This window comes from Atractosteus spatula, chromosome 13, assembly GCF_055471065.1.
Source record: "Atractosteus spatula isolate fAtrSpa1 chromosome 13, fAtrSpa1.hap1, whole genome shotgun sequence".
Classification (NCBI taxonomy): domain Eukaryota; kingdom Metazoa; phylum Chordata; class Actinopteri; order Semionotiformes; family Lepisosteidae; genus Atractosteus; species Atractosteus spatula.
In genome coordinates this window covers 19,144,632-19,151,278 of record NC_142718.1, presented here as the reverse complement: position 1 = coordinate 19,151,278, position 6,647 = coordinate 19,144,632, and positions in this window count along the sequence as shown.

Below are 6,647 nucleotides of genomic sequence, written 5' to 3'. Positions count from 1 at the left end.
GGCATCCATCTTCCAAAGCTGAGCCCAGATTGGTAGGAGCGTCTGCCTTTTGTAGGAAGGGGGCTGGAACCAGAGACAGGTGCAGAAAATCAAAGATAAACAAGAAAGGGCTGGAGCGTCCTAAAGAGGAGGAGCTTACGATCATGACAGATTCACTCATATACAGTTCACTGAGTATCTTTTAAAGAAGAACCTACAATAAAGCACCCTGAATTAGAAAAACTTATAATTGAAATCAGAAGCTTCTTTACAGTATTTGTGAGGCAAGCAGAGATTTTGATAGATGGCTGAGAAGAACTTTTGGAGAGAGAAGAGGGGGAAGAGGCCATGGTTGATCCAGAGCACCATACAGAGGTGGCATAAGGCGAGTTAAAAGAACGTGGAGACACCACAGCAGGTACAGGGAGCTGGTTGTTTTCTGTAGACAGGCTGAGGCTGAAGAGCTGCTTGATTGAGCTGACAAGGGACCTGGCCCCATCCTGGTTTGTAGGAGGCAGGTGATGGTCAGTTCCCTTAATCCTGCCATGCTAGGAAAGTGCCAAGCACAGAAATAATAAAACTGGAAACATCCCCAAAAGTTCAAAATCAAAAAGGTAACCTAAAGAATTAAATTAACGACCTTGTCTAGGCTTGACCTAGGCTTGTCTGGCTAAAGTAGAAGAACTAGAGGTATAATTGGCTCCACTTAAAAGTCCTTTAATGTCTAGCTCAAGACCATTCACCGTTGTTTCCAGTTGTTTCCAGTCAAAGTCCAACATGGAACAACATGGAAGAGGATAGCTTAAGAGAGGGTGGTTCAACTGCATAAAAGAAGGGAATGGTGACAAATGATATTTTAGGTGCAGACATGGAGAGTATTATCTGGCAAGGTGTTGTGCAACACACGTGAGAAACAAAATCTTTGGTAACTGTCAAATTGGGAAACTAAAAGAGGTCGCTCTTGTAGGAATCAGAGCAACCAACAAGGCCAAAATGTCCTACTTTCACACTAGATTAAGCACTAAAGACATTGAGAGAAAACAGAAAAAAAGCAGAATTCGTTAGTAAACTCTACAGACAAAACTGAAATATTTGATTCCTCATGTGCTTGAAGAGGAAAGGATGGCAAGAAGTAGCAATTAACATTGTTAACAGGTCCTGACATGCTAAAATGTTGGGGAGATAATACATGAGGACCAAGGGAAAAAGAAATGTATTCCTATTGATAGCATTGGAACCTTAGATCTTGAGTACATCAGAATGCCTGTTGTTACATACTGTACAGCACACATGTTCCATGCTTATCATAACTGATCACGGTGCAGAATGGACAGTTCCACCGATTGAAGTTCTTAGTATTACATGAGGTAATGAAGTAATTGCTAGCTAGTACTGCAAAAATGTGAACAAACGCATTCAAATTATGTCTGTATTGAGATCCAAGAAATTGTTTTCCCTAAAGAATAATATTCAAACAATTTTACAAAGCCCAGTCTCCACCATCCTGTAATACATTTTTTTCTTACAAAACATCAAACAATTCTGGAGAATATTCCTGTACTCTGGAACTTCAGTACTTGACTTTCTAATCACCTGTAAAACACGTTTAGACTTAAAGGAAAATGCTGCAGCTCAAAGTCTAAGATTGGATTGCTTTTAATACTAAACATGCACTGTAGCATTTATAATTTACTTCAATCAACCAATGTAAGGCATTTGTCATGATTGTAATCCCTCCTCTTAAGGGCGCTCCTGCTCTTTCACATTTTAGTTGATTATGTGCACCTGCCTCCAGTCCTGCCCCTCCTTATTTAAGGCGGGTGCTCTCGCTACTCCTGGCTCTGCATTGGAAGATGGACCCCCAGAGGCCCGCCTACCACCAAGTCGCCCTACGCCCGTGGCTTGAGGGCATAGGGCTCCTTTCGGCGTCCTGACCCAGCTTAGTCCGGGTTTCAGAGCGCCTGGCCTTGTGATCCTGTTTTATTCCCCATCCCTGCACCGGATCCCGTTCTGGTTTTTAACTTTGTCTTGTTTTGTCTTGGATGAATTACCCATACTGGACCTCTGGACTTCACCCTGGATTTCCCTTTGGACCCCCCTGAACTTGTTCGCCCTGGCCACGCCCCCCGAGTACCAGTACACAGTTGTCATGCCCCCCTGTTCGTCAACCTGCCCAGTTCCTTGCCATTTCCTCCCCGTGTCTGTTTCACTCCCTTCCGGATTCTGCCGTTTGCACAGGGTCCTGATCTACACTTGGTAATAGCATTAATGGTCTTTATCACCAGGATGCTAAAATATACTGTATGTTACTATCAGAACTCCTACTGTGGGTTTTTTTGTTGCCAGGTCAAAGACCAATTGACATAGGAGTCCTTCAAGAAAGTGAATGTACAGTGTATTTTGTTGATTGTTGAAGCAAAGAAATTGTGAATTGGCTCAGCCTTTCTACCAAGTACTACAAGGTACATGATTTCACTGTGTAATTCTACCTGTCTGGTATCAGGCCTGGGGATGATAAATGAAGTCAAAATGTAATTGTAGTCTTTAAAAAAGCAACTGGAGACAGAATACTTGGAGTTTATATGTCAAAGACATATCCCAGAAAAGATATTGAATAACACAGCCTCTAAAGGAGAGAGAAGTATAAATACGTTACTACTCTACTACTGTGTGCACATTGTGTATAGCATACAGATTTCAAGAAACCAGTTTACAGAAGCGCAAATATGCCTCTCCTTCCATGTCAATGAACCCAGATGAGTTTTGCTGCCAAATATATAAACATTATTGTCTATATCTAAAATAATTATCTAAAAATATCTAAAAAATGTTGTTTGTATCTATTGATGCAAGACATGAAGAAATACTATGATATGTCACTTGACTCTTTACAGACTGGTGAAGATGGTTGTGTTCTCCATTATCCTGCCAATGGAGAGTGAATTATCAAGAAATCCTTAGAAGTGGATATCTTGCACATAAATTATGTCAAGACAAAGATGGTTTCCCTAAAAAGCTTACGAGCCATAAATCCAGAATTCAACTAAAATAGTAGGTCTCAGGTTTCATCCTCCTGGACAGAATCCTTTGAATAGTAGTGTTAATCTAAATTTTCAAGACTTTGTAGGTCTCCCTAGCTAGATTTGAAATTACAATTATTAATTAAAAAAGGACAAATTTGTAGTTTTATACAATTATATAATAATTGTATAATATGAAAATATATTTATAAAGTATATTTTTACAAAATTATTTACAATTATTAAAAAAAAATCAAAATTACTCATCCTATTATTGTCAGGAAATTCTGTATGGTAACACTTATTGGACTGTGTTTTCTTTGTTCTCATTGTGAGGTAATTTTGAGGTATGTATTGATGTAGCAAATATGCTTTCCCTCAGCACACTGAAGACTATCTTCCAGTGTCTTTGGATGAACTAGTGGTTCTGGGAGTAAAAAGGTGTTCAAATTCCATGCAGATAACACCCCAGGTCCTGAATTGAATCCAAGGCCCCAGTACTCCAAGGCATCAATGCTTACCACGGTGCCACAAAGCTAATTTTTTGCATAAATTGTGTTTTTATTAATGCTGCAGATTTTACGTTTGGTTTTTCCTTCAAAGATTTATAGAAGCTTGAGTTTTCATAAGGGCCATTGTTAACAGTCTGGATTAAAGATTTTTCTTAGAATGTATTCAATTTTTGAACTCCTCACATCAGGCACCATTTGACTTTACCAGAGGAAATCTAAACTCAGCCTGTGTTCTGGTGGAAATATGTGGCAGTTTCAATTCAGAGAGTAAGCTTCAATATCGGCAAAGGAAAAGGAAGTCAAAGAGCAATAGACTTTATAGGGCAATTGACACAAAAGTTCTTCAGCAGAAGGTGAAGGTACAGTACATGCTGTTGATTACTGAGCGCAGATTGGCACAGCCTCCATGTTATTCCTGCCAAGTACTACAAGGTACTTGATATAGGCATAAAATGCTATCTTTCTGGCATCAGGCCTATGGATGATAAATAAAATCAAAATGCAACTGTGTTCTTTAGAAAAGCAATCAGAGGTGAAATTCATGGGTTTTTTATCTCCCAAGGACCAAAACAGATAAGATATCAAATTAAAAGGTTCACCCTCTAAAGGAGAGAGAAGTATAAATAAGTTACCATGTACTGTATCACATGTTTCACAGAGCATGAAGATTACTAACTGTGCAAAGATACTTCTCTGTCTACCCAATTAAATCTTCCACCAATTAACAACTTCCACTAATTAAATCTTTTTCATATCAATGAGGCAAACAGCAGTAGTCCTCATCCTCTGCCCAGCATCATTCCTGTAGTGTTAAAATATGCCTCACTTCAATTACTATTTATTTCCAGTTAGAATTACCATGGATGTACTGATGTAGCCACTATGACTTACTGCAGTACATAGCCCAAAGAATCTTCACTTTGATCGACAGGGGGCATTTGTGGTACGATACATGTTATTGAAAATATTAGCTTCATTTTTTCTGTTGTTCTACTTCTTTAAATCCACTTAATATGGAATATTAATATGCAATCATGTAACTAAAGGGATATTTTGGTAGCTGAAAATAAAATTAAGTTTATTAACATCATTAACAATATTAATTTGTGAATTTAAATATATTTATATAGCTGGTATTTGTAGTTTATTCCACTTTCTTCATTAACATCTGCATAAAATACTTTGTCGGTCACTTTGGTTGAAATCCATTGCAACGTGTTTGTTGCAATGGAAAATTAAATGTTTACAGTTTGTAACTCTGAAACTCTTATAGATAATGGGACAAGTAACTCCTGTAGAATTTCATTTAACTCATCTAAACTGAGTGACGCTTTGGTTAAACTAACATCTGAATTCAAGACTTTCGGGATGCTCTAACCTCTACCCAGCTGGATATGAAATATACAGTACTATTTATGCAGTGGTGCATGACTCTAACAATTGAAAGCTGGTAGAGTTTTAATTGAAAAACCATTTGAAAGGTGGTTAGGAAGAAAAGTGAATTATCTCAGTGCCACTTCTGCCTTTCCATCTTTCCACATACTACTATTCTACATGTAAATGCATTGAAGAGAGTCTTTTTGAACAGTTACAGCACCTACTGTACCTATCCCAAGAGGTTCGGCAGAATATGTTTTTAAAATACAGTGACAGATAATGGTACAGAGGAAAAATCCAGTATGTGCAATAAGAAATACACATCTGCTTTGTGGGCTATGGTAAATCACAGGAAGTGGAGAAATCACATGGTGCTTCCAATTCTTATTGAAGGTGGTGATCTCATATCAGAACCTTTTACGAACGTCTGATATCCCAGCTAATGTTTCAAATCATGTCAACAGCACTTTTGAGATTTAAACACTGAGTTTTCGCTTAAGAGCTATGATGTGAAAAAGGCACAGAGTGAGAAACTGAAAGTAAAATGCTTTCATGGGAAAATTGAGGTGAATTAAATCACATATTACAGATCTAAAAGTGCAGCTTTCTTAAGCTAAAAGGCATTTCTTATGAAGGAGATCATACAGTATCAAGTTAAGAAAGGGATCATTCACCAGGAAAGAGACAACACCATTTGAGACAGTGCAAAACTGAAGTCATGTCAGGTACTAACCTGTCAAGAAATTGGTACAGTACAAACAATAAAAAATTAAATTCACAGCTCATCGGATGGATAAAGGAATTCATCTATGTTCCCATTTAAATGATAGTCTTGAAAACTTTTCTTTTCTCATGAAAAACTGGATTCTGACAAACGGGCAGAAGATAATAGTACTGTTCAGGACTGGGCAGGGAAAATGTCTCTTTCTCTTAATGATATCCACAGGGAAAAGCAACCAGAGTATGATAAAAAGTCCAAATCCATTGCAGGTTGGTAAAGATTTGACCTCTTGATATACAGTACAATGACTGCTAATGCTACAGTACTAGCGGTGCATATCTGTTTCTATAATGAAGGACAGTAAAATAAAATCCAAGACCGTAGAAAATTAAATCAGAGTTTCCAAAGTTCAGTTTAAATTATACCATATGTCTCACTTACAGTGACTTAACACTAAAACTAAATTCTTACACAATTTTTAGATTTCAGTCAGATTTATTATGAAGCTGTACGACATGCTTGATTTGAAAGCACCATGGAAACATTTGCTATGAGATAACATTTCATTATTTCACAATTATTATTGCATTATTACCAGATAACACTGCATTATTTTGAAATCATCATTTCATAATTACTAATATATTAATAATATTAATTAATTGATAATGCTGGAACACATTGTTACCAAGGACACCTATCATAAATTCATCACACTCATGGCTATAGCAGCAGGTTTTAGGGGCCTGAAGTTGTCAGAGTTAAGTTTCTCTTGTTTTTTGAGGACTTTTTCTGTAAGTCTGTGCACAAAACAATTTTCATAGTTTGTTTTCTCTCTGTTGTCCATTTAAATATTTTTATATAGAGGATGAATACCTTCCTCACAAAGCACTGATAAAAAATTAGCCATATCTATTACCGCAATATCTATCTATGAATGTCTTTCTCATAAAGCTAATTTAAAAATTAGCCATATCTATTACTGCTTGACCCGTGAGATTCAATTGCCACTAGTATTACTGGATTCAATACTATACT